Genomic DNA, 15,323 nt, shown 5'->3' with positions numbered 1-15,323 from the left:
GACTTAGAGAATGAACTTATGGTTACTGGCAGGGGAAAGGGGAAGGGAAGGGATAGTTAGGGAGTTTGGGATTGACATGTACATACTGCTATATTTAAAAAGGCTAACCAACAGGGACCTACTGTATAGCACAGGGAACTCTGCTCAATGTTATGTGGCAGCCTGGATGGGAGGGAGTCTGGGGGAAGAATAGATACATATATATATATATGGCTGAGTCGCTTCACTGTGCACCTGAAACTATTACAACACTGTTAATCAGCTATACTCCAATATAAAATAAAAAGTTAAAGTCACTAGGAAAATAAAATAAAATGGTTTTCTAAAAATAAATAAATAAATAAATAAAATTTACCTTTGAAGACCTCAACACTGGTATCTCTTGGTGGTCACACTGCTCAGAGGGCTAAATCTTTGGCCATGCTGGTCCAGGCTAGGAGACTAGTACAGAGCATGTGGTTCTTTCAGGTTGGATCTGCAGAGCCTACTATGAATGCATTTTCTCAGGAGAACAAGTAACTGATGACACTTATAGTGTGAATGCCACCTGTCCCTGTTGGCTGCTGGGCAGTGACCCTCTTCTTCTTCGGGAACCTACCTTGATTTGAATAAGTGCACAAAACTTGTTGAGTATATAAAGCATTCCACACAAGATTAAGTCTAGTTCTTAGGGCTTTCCCTCTTCATAGCATGACAAATTCTAATTTGATTTTCACCCTTAAGTACTCAAGATGAAGGATTCTCAAACAAGTAAATGAACCTCTTTCTCCATCTTAAATCAGTTTGAAATTTAAATTTCCATTTCCAGATAAAGTGGTGCATTTGTCTGGAAGAATTTTAATAAACTTCTTAATTCTTTAACTCATCTTGTCTGCACTTGGAGTCTAGTGTAATGACAGATTTTACAAATTACACCCATCATATTTCTATCAATTCAGGTGATGTGTAAGGGCTGCTGACCAACTCCCCCATACACACCAAAAAGAAAACAAAACTAGGGAATTCTTTGGACCTCAGATCAAATTATAACAGTAATAATTGGCATTGATATAGTGCTTTACATTCAATTCCACAAAAAGTTGGGTAATTTCTTAAATGTTACCTCACTTGATCAGTGTCCTAACGTATTGTCTGATCCTCAGGCACTTTGCCTGGATTCAGATGAGCCCCATTCCCAGCACAAACAAAGGTTTGCTAACATGTCTCAAAGAATACCTAAACTGTAGCCAGCCTGAGCACAGGCTCCTACCTAAGAGAAAAAGGCTGGCGTGAGTTAAAGGGGATCATGTGTTTGTCCACCTTCTGGTTCTGGTACCCAAGGTGTAAAGAACCCACTGGTGAGCTGACGGCTGTCGTTCTAATCCTCCTATCCAGGGAGTCCCTGGCTGTGGCCGCCTGGCCCTCTGCAGGGAGCGGGGCACTGAATGTCAAGCCCAGCAGCCTTGGCACATGATGTCCTTGCCAGAAAGGGACAGGAGAGGGAGGCAGATGGGGGTCTGTGTTTGGACAACTCACAGAACAAAACTCTCAAAGCTCATTTGAGGGACTTTGGTCCAAATACAACTCCTGGACAGGTACTTGAATCTTGTTAGAAAGCTGGCTAAACACCTGGTTGAAGGGTTTGGACAGTTTGGTGAGGCAAGATTCCCAGGAAGGGAATGGCAAGGATCTTAAAGACTCCACTCAGTGTATGAGGAAGCTGAGTAGTTCTTTTATTTCTGCTAGGACTATGATCTGTCTACTGTAGTTTCACGCTTACAGACCTTCGTTTCACTGAACATATAATAATAATGATAATAATTGCTAATAATTTGTGAGCACCTATTAGAGCACATCTGACTTATTAAATCCTCATAACCCCTACAAAAGTAGGTAATCTGCTATAACAGTACATTTCAATTGTATGGTGCTTTACACTGTTCATTTTTAACCTGTTAATAACAAGCCATCGAATAAACACTGAACACTCGCCTAATCCACAGCACCTCACATGCATTACCTCACTCTCTTCCCACAAGCACGCTGTGGCTAGGATCTGAACCGTCCTCCTGTACAGCAGAGGATACTGAGACTTGGAGATGCAGCATCACTTGCTCCCATGGTTAACTGAATGATTCAGGCAGGTGTCCAAAAGGTGCCCCACCCTTCCAAAACCTGGGCTTTTATCCAGCCTCTTTTGATCCTCACAATAGCAGAGAGATGATCACTGCCCTACAGTTGGGAAGCAGAATCTCTGCTCAGGGAGGGGACTCATCCTGGGTCACCCAGGCACTTGACCTATTGGTCACACGGGCCAAGTCCTTCTTCCAAGTGCTCTAAGACACTGTACGGTTGAATAGCAGGACACATGGCTCCCTGGTACCTTACAGAGCCCCATCAGGGCTCTTATCCTGAAAGTGGGGAGGCAAACGAATCAAATTAAATAAAACCTCCAAGCTGGATGGGATGGCTGCCACCCTGAAAATTACAATATGAATTTCAAATAACCATTATAGGTTTGATAAAAGGGCAAATGTGAACAGAATAATGTTCAATAACAGGCACTGTGGTCTAAAGGGACAAATAGGGATTCTGGAGTCAGACCTGGGTCTTGATCTCGACTCTGCCCTTTTGAGTTGTTTGACCTCGGGTTAGTTACTTGTCTTTGAGATCCTGTTTCCCTCTTCCATAAAGTGGGTGTCATGATATCTTTCTCACAGGTCTGCTGTGGGGATTAAGGGAATAACATACATAAAATATGCAGGAAAAGCTAGATAAATATTTGCTTTAATTCCTATTGAGATAGGTTCTGATTAATGCAACTACAGAGGAAAAAATAGCTCAACAGAAAGGCTGGCTTCATAAAAGAGTAGCAGAAAAAAATCAGGTAAAGGCAGTAATGGGTATATTTTTTAATTGCTGGATTTCTTTGGACTCGTTTTATAAATGAAAACCCAACTTGGTGGCCAGAGTGAGGGGATACTTTCCAATAGTCTCAGCTCCTCAGCCCTGGTCAAGGGTTCAAGCATTGTGTTGTAGAGGGTGACAGGTGGGAAACAAAAAGATGATTAAAGATCTGGCTCTTAGAGTAACTCTTTTTTTCTCTGAAGGTGATTGTGTCTATTTGAGTTGTGTTTCTTGTCCTATTATTCTTGCTAATCCCCAGATGAATTTTATTTATTAAGGGAGAAAATGCCTTAAAACAAAGCCTCCTTATTCTTATCTGTATAATGTTGACATTGTGAGACTATGCAATTTCTAGGTTCCTTTTGGCTTGAAGAATCTCTACATGTGTGTGAAATAAATGCAAATTTAAAATTGTAGATTTCCACAATGGGGCCAGGGCAGCTGGAATCATCCAGTGATTCCTTCTGGTTCCAAGAGAAGACAAACTTTGATTTCAAAACTAAACTTTGAAATTGAAAAATAAAAGAAGAAAAAAAAAGGTTTCCAAGGCCAGAAGGAAAGATTTAAATTTTTGAAGAGTTCATCAGCATTTCAAGGGTAGTGATAAGCCACTGGAATTTACTTTGCTGTTTTCAGCTCAAGCACCGCCACCCCAGCCTCCCCAGTTCTCTCCTGTGTCTCCGTGTCAGGCTGGGTGGCCACAGCTCTGGGGTCTGAAACGCTCCCAGTCTCATTCCCCTTTGTCCCTGTTTGTGTATCTAATCGTCTTCATGCTTCCTCTGTTCTCTCTCTCTCTCTCTCTTCTCTCTCTCTCTCCCTCTCAGTGTCCACTTGTCCATCTTCCTGACTCCTCTTTGGCCCCTGCCCCGTGGCCCTGACCTGAATATAGAGGTTTGACTGCTGGCTCACAATTTTTTTAACGGCTAAGTAGACTTCACAACGTGAACTCCAGAGTAGGGTTGTTATGGAGAAGTATGAGGGGGGAAAAGAGGTGGAAAGAGAAGGCCAAGGAAGAAATCTAACACAAAGGTCCTCAGGAATGTTGGAGAACACCCCTTCTCAGAGGGCACCTCGAGGAGGAACGGGTTGAAACTGCAGGAGGAACATCTGGGTGCCGATGACTTGGCTTGCCTCCCCTTGACAGCTGGTCATTCATGGTCACCACGGTCTGTCACCTTCTGGCGGATTGTAGGGGAGGGCGTGCTGGAGCAGGAAGAGTTCAGCTTTGCATCAGGCAGATGGGGCTGGGAACCATGGTTCTGCTACTTAGAGAGAGTGACTCTCTGGACTTGGATCTCCTCATCTGCAAGAGATGAGCAGTGCTACCTGCCGTGTGCAGGGGGAAGGGTCAAATGTGTTCTAAAAACACCTACTACTCTTTCCTCCTACCCCTTTGATGGTAGCCGTTCACTTGCCCATTATTCAGAAGCTTGCTGTTAAGGCAATTTGGAACCCCAAACACATTTTCTCATAAAAACCAGTAGCCCTGAGCTGTGTGAAGCCTGGCCCCGACTCCAGCCTACCTTGCCATCTTCCTTCTCTTCCCACCACTCCCATTCATGGACTGGACTTTCAAGCCACGGTGGGATCTTCAGCTGTCTTCCAAACACCCCTCAGCTTCCCTATCCACAAACTTTTACTCCTTCAGCCTGGAATCTCAGACCTCTGCTTAGAACCCTTCAGGAAATCAATATCCAGGTGAAATCCAAATCCAGTGCCTCCGTTCTCTGACGATCTGTTCAGAGCCGATTTTTCTCTTGTTTGAATTGACATTCCACTTCACCTCAGTTGGTCATAGGAGCTTTACAATAAAAGTCACAGCATACTGCCTTTTGTGGCTGTTATAATGGGAGTGTCATATTCTTATATCCCTCACACTGTTCAACAACTATTGCTGAATAAATGAATAATAACAGCTACATTTGTTGAGTACTTGCTATATGTCAGGTAGTGTGCTATGCCTTTTTATATGCATTTCCTCATGTAATTATCACAGCAAGGTTAAAAGAATATATTATGGTCCCCACGCTCTGTGGGGAGCTAAGGTTCAGATGGACTAAGTAACTTTCCCAAGGTCAAGTGTCCAGAAAGAAGAGCAAGGATTCCAACCTAGGGATGTGTGACCCCCCAAGCCCTGCATTCCTTCTACTTCCCGAGAGAGCCTAAATTAAAAATAAATAAATACAACTAAAATCAACTACTGGGGCTACTTACAACCTCAGGTTTGGGTGCGACTTTCAGCAATGTCCCAAGCCTACAAATAACCTCCAGGCAGGTCTTTTCTGACCAAGGGAGGTAGGCCCAGTAAAGCAAAGAAGCAGGACTCCAAACATGAGGTCCACTAAATGCTGCAGAAAAAGCTTACTGCCACTAGAGGGCTTCCTCCCCCTTTAGGCAAAAAGTGCGGCCTGGAACTTTCTAGTGGACCCAGCTGTGGTGAGCCGCCTCTGGGCTCCACTCCACCTCCCTCAAGCTCAACCCATTTTACCTAAATCCCTGGGTCAGCGCAGAAGTTGGCCAGCCTGGGGGAATCCCTACGGCAGTGCCCCAAGCTGGAGCAGTGGGGGAAGGAGGAGCCACTCCCCCCTGGTTTTCACAGGTACATCCCCGGGCTCCTCTGGGTTGGGGATGCTTTGAGGTAGTCCCTAGGCTCATTTGGGGGCTCCCTGCAAAATCTTACGATGTGAGAGGGGGCAAAGAAGTAAACCTTCCTCCTAGGAGAAGTGGAGATTCTATGGTGGTAATCCAGAAGTGAGGCCCAAATGCCAGCCTGGCCTGCTCCAGGTTCTGAGCCCACTGCAAAGGAGTACTGAGCAAGTGGCCTAAGGCGACCTCGCTTCGGCGGGCTCTGTGGGGCCCGGGGCCCGGGTAGATTTTGCTGAGACGGGGAGGAGGGACCCTCCAGAGTAGTGAAGCATCATTTTGTTTGAATATATCCTGCAGAGAGAAACATCTCTCCGGGCCATGGTTGTGCGGCTACAGACAGGGAACTCCCTCATCTTCACCCCTTCCCAGGAGCCCAGCAGGGGAGGGGCTTCTACAGCAGCCCCTTGGGGTTCCCCAGGGACCCCGGTATGGGGTTGGAGTGAGGACTCAATGCTGCATTTTAACACCGTATCAATAGCAACGCTTTTGGAGTGACAATAAGTGAAAAGAGGCAAATTACTAAACCATATCTAAGCTATTATTACAACTACTGAAATAACAAGATAAACGGTGAAGGACTGAGAGGGGATCAGTGAGGTGGTAAAGGCATGGTGATCCTCTCTCTTTTTTAGACTTGTTGATTTTGTCAAATTCTGTGTGTATTCAAAATGTGAAGAAAAAAGGTGAAGCGAATGTAAATTGAATTATAAAACATTTACAGAGGCTTCACCACGCCCTGAAAGGAGGTGTCAGAAATAGGACAGGCAGCTAGACCTGAGAGCTCTGGATGGAGAAGCGCTGGCCGAGAGAATGAATTCCGGGTTCCAGGCCCCAGAGGGTGCAGATGCGAACTTAGGTGGTCCCGAGTGGCCGTCCACGTTGTACGTGAGAATATTTTCTTATAACTACACCCCCGCCCCGCCCTCTCCATCCTGCAATTCAGCCGGGCGCCCATTTCGAAGGCATCGGACCGGGTCTTGGCGGGAACCAGGCGGCCTTAGCCCGGCCTGCAGGGAAGGGGAAGCCCGGCACCAGCCCGTGAGAGGCGACTGGGGCATTGTTTCAGCCCCTCGGGTGGGGTCCTGCAGGGGGAGGGGACGCGGTAGCCCTCCCAGGGGACCCGTGCATCAGCGCGTCCAAGCGCCCGGGCTTTGTTAAGTGTCTTGAGTCACCATGGAAATCCAAAGGAACGCGGAGAAGGGCGCCAGGAGGTCGGCGGGTTCTCAGGCCGCGCCCTCCGTCCCCTCTCGGACCCTGGCCCTGCGGCAGGGCCTGTCGGGAGTTGTAGTCCCAAAGCGGCGGCCGCGACCGGCGCCGAGGATGCCAGGCGCCGCCGGTCCCCGCCTCCCCCTAACCTGCTAGCGAGAGGTGGGGAGCTCTGGGGAGGAGCCGTCGCTTCGGTGATTGGCCGAGGCCGCCTCCAGCCCCCACCCAAGACCCCTCCCCTGCCCGCGGCTTCTGACTCCAGCGCCCGGCGCGCCACGGCGGCTATCAAGCGAGCGAGCGTGCAGCCGCCGCCGCCCCGAGCACCCGCAGCTCCGGCGCCGCGGCGAGACCGGAGGAGAACCCACCGACCGACGGACCCTCGCAGCCGCGGCATCCCGGAGGAGTGGGTGATGGCGGGGCGGGCGGTGGGCTTATTCTCCCCGGGCTGGGACATCCATCTCACACAGTCTCTGTTTCTCTGGGAGGCGCACAATAGGGCCGGGGTCCGGGTGCGCCTAGGGGCCCGGCTGCGGGGGACGCGGCGGGAAGTGTGGTTTGGGAATGGCGGCAGCCTTCCCGGGCTAAACTGGGGCCCGAATCGGTTCCTCTTTGTAAGCCCACAGAGCTCCCAGAGCGCCGAGCGGTGCCTTGCTCATAGTAGGCGTTTAATAGGTGCTCGTGGGATTGCAAAGAACTGGGGTGAGGAGGCGGCTTGGTTGAAGGGGGTTCACTCCTAGCACACAGTAGACGCCCAGCCTCACTCGTCGAGGCGCAGTGAATGGCTGGAAGGCTGGGTGGGGGCTTGCTGGCCGTGGGCCTGTCCGGCCCCAGTCCTAGATCGGCGCCGTCCTCTGCCCCCACCCCCATCCGCAGACACCCTCTGTCCCTCTCCCCTGCGGGTTGGGGTTTGCCCAGCCTGAACCGGACCCGGCGGCCCGTCCACACGTCCGGCTAACGGAGCGGACGCCTGAGGACGATTCGCCAGCCGCCTCCGAGGCACCTGTCTGAACCACAAAGGCCGCTTTTTGCGGCGCGGCCCTCTCGGCGGGCGCCAAGCTGGGTCCCTTCGCTTGAGCCCAGCGCGGGAGCCCTTCTGGCTGCATCGATCTTGGCGAGCGAGAGACGTCGACGCCCCAGGCCCGGGGAGGAGGCAGGAGTCCGAGCTGGAGAGAAGCTGGGATGGAGAGAGGCGGAGGCGAGGCCTCCGTTTGAGCAAAGATGGGGGGAAATGGGAGATGGGGAAGCTGGGTGGGGACAGGTGACTGGATCTGGGAAGAGGGGTGAACTGGAGACTAGGGTTTGAGGAGGAAAGAGAAGGGTCTGAGGAGGGAGGGACGGAGCTTGGAGCAGGTGGCGCGAGGAGAGGCTGGGGCTGACGAAGAATGTGGAGGGGAGGAGGGATGCTGGAGGGTGGAGACTGCCTGGGTTTGAGGCGGGTAGACGCTGGGGAGGAGGAGACCAGCGCGGTGAGGAGGAGGGGTCTCCCTGGGGAGGGAGGTCTCCGGGGAAGGGAGGGTCAGGCAGCTGGGGTCGCGGGTCTCGGGCCTGAAGACCCTCAGTTCTGGCGATGGGCCTGGCTGTCCTGTGGCTGGCTGGGCGTGGCTCTTGCACCGGGCGACTGACCCAGGATGGTGGATCCGGGACCGAACTGGCTGTCCCCGCGAGGAGCTTTGTCTCCCGGCTTGACACCAGCCCGTAGGGACTCGTTTAGGGTTTTGTGATAATCCGCAGCGCCGCAGGCACACCCTTTTCTTCGCAGAGCTGAAAGGCTTGGTCCAGCGGCAGATGCTGCCAGGGAGGCGGAATGGGGGACGCCTCCCGCCCGGGAGACCCGGAGAACAATAGCCGACACTGGTATCCGCCCGACAGCGAACTAGGCCCCCCCCAGAACTGAAGTGCGCAGTTTTCTGGTGCAGAAAATGCTCCCGGAGAAATCACAGGGCACGTGCTCGTCTCTTGGGGTTTGTGTTGGGGAACCGAGCCCCGCCGCTAATTCCCTGGTGTGAGCCGCGCGTCCCCCTAGACTGTGGCACCGGCAGACAGACGCCGCCCCTGGCTTTGGTACCTTCTGACCTCGGCACCGCCCCCTGCCCCTTGCAGTTGACCAATCACCGAGACGGTCTGGGGCGACCTGTGGAGGTTGCCTCGGTGCTGAGCGGGCTCCCTGAGTAGCCGGCTTTGTCTGGCGAGGCGGCGCACATCGAAGGTCTGCTGTGTGTTCCTAGAGGGAGTAGTCAGGGCTGGTGCGGACTGTGGTAAAATGAGGAGAAGCTGTCGTGGAGATTACACGCCCCGGGTGCCACTCCGGGCCTTAGAGCCGGCAGCCAGGGGACCAGTGCTTCCCTTTGCCAGTGACCACACCCAAGCCAGGGTATCCATCCTGCAGTTTTCGCTGGTATTGTCTGCTGACCTAAGACAGGGATGGCTCTGTGATAGGAGGCATCTCCTTGCCCATGGGAAAGCAGATGGACAGAAATGGAAACGCAAAAAGGGGTTCAACAGAGCTTTCCATGCACTCATAGTCTTGCTTGCTGTCTAAGCATCTTTCATGCCGCGCCTCAGCGTCTTGACATGTGAAATGACAGCCAGAAACTAGCATTCTGTTTTATAGGTTTTCTTTGATAATTGTTTAGCTGATATTAAAGGTGACTCTTTAGCATAGATTTATACTTTTAAATGGTCATTCATTTAAAAAAAAGAAAAGAAAAGAAAAAAGCAAGGCAGAAGCATTTTTGTTCCAGGAGTGGAGGAAGCTTGGCTAAATGACAGTCAGAGCATCATAGGACAAATCGGTATGACATATTTGGCGCGAAGTTGACCGAGGAGCCTTTCGGCTCTCTTAGCCTAGCCTTGAAACCTCAGAGTTTTACTCAGGTTGATGCATAAGGTGAGAGACTGTGATGTGACTGTTGGCTCTTGCCCAAAACGTATGGTTGCTGCCAGAGTGAAGTCCTCCTATCTGGGCTGTACCCAGTGGCAGCAGCAGTAGGCTATATCCTGCTGCTTTTAAAGGATGGTGCTTTGAGGAGGTGCCTCTCAGAATTTACAAAGGACTAGCTGGAATGTTGTTCATTGGATGTGTTTAATTAAATTAATAGACCTATCTATCTCCAGAGTAAGTGAAAACCAGGAATCTCAGTATTAGAACACCAAAAATCTGAGGCTGAATGTTTTTTCTTATGAAAAAACTCCAATGGGAAGTGTGTTTTCATGTCATTTCCCAAAGGAAAAGTTTCAGGAGGGAATGTTTTGTTGGTTTATTCTTCTTGAAGGAACTTATGGATTTGTTTAAGAGTGTAATCCTGTTAAAGCACTGTGTGAATATCCAACCCAATTTTTTCCCTATGGGGAGTCAGTTCATAGATGAGGGATGCCAGTATGACCAGCCCATTTCTATCGGGAAGATAGAGAGAAAGCAGCACGCCCCCCTCCCACCTCCTGTGAAAATGCCTGAGAGACAGAGGGGAGAGACAAGTGGCTCCAGAGAAGGACTTTATGTACCCAGAATTCCAGGGTGCCCTTGGGGAGCTCAGCTAGGTATAGAAAAGATGTTCATGGGACATGAACACCTGGCTGTTTTCAGCATAGCCTCTCCCAGATGCAGATGTAAGCCAGAGTAGTTTCGGTATTCTCAATGCACTGCATGTTTCCACCTCTGGAAACAGTTACCCAGCAAGGCAAGTCTGCACAACTGGCCAAAATTTGGTTTGAGGACTTGGTTTGGCTTCATCTGTGGTACCTTCACCTCTCCTTGTCCTGCCATGGATATCTAAGAATTCTCCCTCCTTAATAATAATAGCTCCTCTGACACAGAATTCAGCTCCAGGGAACTGTAGGCCAAAGGCCATCACAACTGTGGACAAATCTCTGGGGTAAATTAGGATTTAGATAAATATTGAGAGCCAGAGAAGTTGGTATTATTAGAAAAGAGTATGTAAGATATCTTTCTGGTGCCAAAACTAAACAAATTCTGATAGAATCTGATCCTGTTCATACATTTTTGTTTTCTGAGCTATAAGAAAATTTTTTCAGAAAAGTCTTCTAAGACTTAGTTGACAGGAGCTTATAGAAGAATAATAATATAGGAAATCTTTGTCAATGTGAGAACCTGTAGGGAGAAGTTGGTATAAAATAAAGTCAAATGAGAATAACAAGAAGGTATTTGATTTTCTTGCACTGCTAGTGAATAAATAAGAAATAATTTCAAAATCACTTTGTCTTAAATTTTTTATATGAAGATGAAAGGTTCAAATACGGTGGTATGAATCTTTAATGAACTTTGATATATATGTATAAAAGCAGACACATTATATACTTTAACAAAAGAAATTTGTGAAAGAATATTGTATATGATTTGTTCTGTTTCAATCTTCGAAATTTCTTCCATTTAAAATAAATGGACTTAACCATAGCATCCCCTGACCCTCTCATACCCTCCCATCAATCACAGCCCAGTTTTGTGCTCGTTCCCTTGCCTCCTCCCACCTCGACTCCCTCCTCACAATCCAGACTCAGAGACAATGTACACAGGAGGGAGAGCCTTGGTCTGAGCCAGGAAGCCTGGGATCAAATCCAAGCCCTGCCACTTTCTGTCCATCTATCCTTAGATGAGTTATTTTTCTCTCAGGGACTCAGTTTCTTCGTCTGTACATTGAGGTTTATATGAGTTAATATATGTATAGCACTGAGACCAGAGTCTGGCACCTAGTAAGTGCTCAATACATGTTAGTTATCACCATCAGCACCATCATCATACCCTTACCCCAGAATGTGTGCCCATAAAAACATTTTGATTCCCCATTTAATCTTTCATCTGGGGCAAGCTGGTGCGGATATCACCAGGGGCCGGGGCAAGCTGCTGTAGGGTATCGATAGTGGGAACAGAAAGAATGATTAGGACACCTTTCTGAAGCTCCCACCCCTGTAAATAGTAGGAATAGCTCTGTGCTGAGTCTGAGCCTCTTTAAGCACAGCTGTTTTGAGCAGCTGAGAACTTGCAGAGTTAAGAATGTTCCAGAAGTGCTCTGACCCCAGCTTTGCCAAATTGTCCCTGTGTATAGAGTTGGCCCGGCAACTCACCCTGCTCCTACACCATCTGAAGAACAATCAGGCATCCGTAACTGGTGAGATGCTGTTGTTCCGAGGATGTTCTGTTCTTGGTGTGGGAAAGAGCGATCATGTTTGGTTGGTGGCAAGTTGTTGGGAATAAAAATTGTTGAGTTTATTTCTTAGCTCAAGTTTTCCAGCTAAGAAATAAATTTGGCAGCACAGAATTACTTATTTAACAAACATTTTCAAATTTTCAAAACACTTAACTCTGTGTTAGGGGTTGTTCTAGTTCCTGTGAGTTAAGTACAGTACTGTCATTATTCCCATTTTACAGATGAAGCAACGGAGGTACAGAAACCAGCCAGCTAGAGAAGTGGTAGAGCCAAGCTTCGAGCCCAAAGGGCCTACTCAGAGTCTGTATAAGTCAAGGTTCTCCAGAGAAACAGAACCAATAAGGATTGGCTTATGTGGTTGTGGGGGCTGGCGAGTCTGATGTGTGTAGGGCAGGCCAACGGGCTGGAAGCTTTCATGTGGGAGCTGAGGTTGTGTGGGCCCCATAATGGTTAGTCTTACGGCAGAATTTCTTCTTCCTCTGGGAAACCTTAGTTTTTCTCTTAAGGTCTTTCAAATGATTGTATGAGGCCCACCTACATTATTGGGGAAAATCTTAAAGTCAACTGACTGTGGATGTTAACCACATCTATAAAATACCTTCCCAGCAACACATATAGATGTGTGTTTGATTGAATAACTGACTACTAAAACCTAGCCAAATTGACACAAAAAACTATCACAGGGTCCGTGCTTTTAAGCACTACCCCAAGATAAGAACCTTACTTGTTGGGTATAAGATTTACAATAAACTAAATAATTTAGCAATAGGCTATTTATCCCACTACAAAATGGTGCTCCTTACCTTGTTGAAAATAGAATTTGGACCTCTTTTTTCATCCATGTAGCTTCTAGTACAAAATAATGCTCAGAGCAAGCATTCAATAGATAATATTGAAAGAATGACCAACTGAAAGATTGAGATGATATTTTACAGGATTTTCCAGCCATTGAGACCTCTAACTCCCCATTTAAATTTAAAATCATTTGGCCCAAGTGAGGTTGAGGTTTTATGAATGACTAGACTCTCTTGAATCAAAACAGGAGAGGTACTTCCCTGGTGGCCCAGTGGATAAGACTCCACGCCTCCACGGCAGGGGACACATGATCGATCCCTGGTCAGGAACTAAGATCCTGTGTGCCGTTCGGTGCAGCCAAAAAAAAAAAGACAGGAGAATATCTGCATTCTGAATTGAGCTCCCCACCTCCCAACATCTGTCCATTTTCATCGGCTTTAGCAAAGATTTGTGGGTCTGTCACTGCCTCAACTCCTTGTGAATGTGTTCTGTACACACTAGCAGTGCCCAGGACTCAGTCACACCATATTTGTGTCCCTTTGTTGTCCACTGACAAGCATTCCCTTTGTTGATTTCAAATCCGCCATGGGCTCCCTCTAATTTCTCAGGCCTTCGGTCTTTATTCTCCCTGCTTTTGTCTGGTCCTGTCCTTCCCTTTGTCCTTCCCCAGAGCATGACCACTATTGATGGAGAAGTCGCCTCCTTTCCCATTTTTAGTGCTTCAACCGGATTTTCGTCTTTGTAGATCAATATATTCATTCTGTTATAAAATTCAAATGTAGCCCCCAATTTTTTCATTTAATGCCTTTTTGCTCCTGTTTCCAACAGATGTGAAACTCAACTTTAAGAAAGTTACTTGGAATGTTTTAAGTTTGGCATATTGCCAAATATTTGGGCCACACACATACATAAAACAGTAACATTGGGGATTGAGAGTGTATTTTAAAATATTTTTATTTTTTAAACTTTTTAGTAAAGTATAACAGATATACAGAAAAGTATACAAATCGTAAGTGTATAGCTTACTGGATTTTCACAACCTAAACATGGCCATGTAATCAGCACCTGATGAAGAAACAGATTACCAGTGCATATCCCAAAACCCCCCTTAAGTCCCCTCCCAGTCACTACTCTTCCTCCAAGTTCTCTAACCCCTATCAGCATAGATCAGCTTTGCCTATTTTTGAACTTTTTACAGATGGAATCATATAGTGGGTACTCTTTCAAAAAGTGGCTTATTTTGCTCAGTGTTACGTTTGTTGCATTTTATATGCTCATTTTCATTGCTATATAGCATTCCATTGTGTAAATGTACCACAATTTATTTATCCATTATGTTGTTAATGGGTATTTGGCTAGTTTCTAGTTTGGTGCTGTCATGAATAGTGCTGTTGTGACCATTCTAGTACCTGTCTTTTTGTGAACAAACGTGTGTTTCTCTTGGGTATATAGTTAAGAGTAGAATTCAGGTCAAGGATATGCATATGTTGTGTTTTAGTAGACCACACCAAATAGTAAGATTAATGGTGAATTTTTTTTTTAAAAATTCAATCCCAAGGCATGCAATGCTGTGATTAAACGGTTTTTAAAAGCCCTAAATGCTGGCATAATTTAGTGGCTTGATCAGAGGTTGGTTTTCAACTCTTATTCTTCAGCAAAAAAATAGAACTTTAGCTGTGTCTGACTCTACAGTAGCTGAAGTGAACATTTCTAAACTAAAAACCAAGGATGTGCTTCAGCCTTGGTCTTGCTACAGCAATTTCCTTACTCCTGTTTCTTAAGGAAAAGCTGAGAATCAGATTATAATTGCAACATGGGTCCAAAGATCATTCCAGAGATGTCCTGTCAGCCTTGAACAAGATTAACAAGTGATATTTATTTGGTTAACTATTTTGGATTTCTTGTATTGGGTCAGATAGCAGTTTTGAATTGTGTGATTTCTGTGGCTTAAAAAACGCCTCAGAAATGTCAGTTTGTAATTGCAAAGTTCATATTTCTTATTTGGGAATTAGAAGTATAGCATATATCTCATTTTTTGTGGGTTTTTCTAAAAAGACTTAAAACGCACATGTTATGGGGGGTGTTAATCTTATTTATTTATTTATTTTCTTTTTTTTCTCTCTTTTTGTAATTGAAGTATAGTTGATTTACAATGTTGTGTTAGTTTCAGGTGTACAGCAAACTGATTCATATACACACACACACACACACACACACACACACACACACACACACATACACACAGACACACATTCTTTTTTCAGATTCTTTTCCTGGGACATCCCTGGTGGTCCAGTGGTTGAGACTCTGCGCTTCCACTGCAGGGGGCGCGGGTTCCATCCCTGGTCAGGGAACTAAGATCCCACATACCATGTGGTACGGTGCCCGCCCCCCCAAAAAAACAAAACCAGATTCTTTCCCCTTATAGGTTATTATAAAATATTGAGTATAGTTCCCATTACAACGTGATTATAATGGAAAAACCCCTGCAACTACTGAAAAACAATAAAGATGAGGCACAAAGATATGAGCAGTAGCCTCTATCCAGATTGTGGATATAGGCAAACCCATCTCCTCTCCATAGCTGGTCTTCATTGTTGGCCCAGGAGAGATGGCAGTGATAAACTT

The 15,323-nt window shown here is 46.9% G+C and overlaps 1 protein-coding gene across 2 annotated transcripts in view; it reads left to right on the top strand.

The window, feature by feature from the left end:
* The first annotated feature begins 6,831 nt into the window (after positions 1–6,831).
* The window catches only part of DPYSL5 (dihydropyrimidinase like 5), an 89,384-nt gene continuing 80,892 nt past the window's right edge, over positions 6,832–15,323 (top strand). Inside the window, exon 1 of one of the 2 annotated variants that reach the window (XM_082357277.1) lies at positions 6,832–7,141. The gene's annotated coding sequence lies outside the window, so the exon portion shown is untranslated. Of the gene's footprint in view, positions 7,142–8,191; positions 8,205–15,323 lie in introns of those variants that run through there. The other variant, XM_082357276.1, reaches the window with a different exon arrangement.

Source organism: Balaenoptera borealis (assembly GCF_965194805.1).
Source record: "Balaenoptera borealis genome assembly, chromosome: 15".
Taxonomy (NCBI): domain Eukaryota; kingdom Metazoa; phylum Chordata; class Mammalia; order Artiodactyla; family Balaenopteridae; genus Balaenoptera; species Balaenoptera borealis.
Note: the sequence above shows the minus strand (reverse complement) of the source record. Positions and strands in the feature narration are given on the sequence as shown.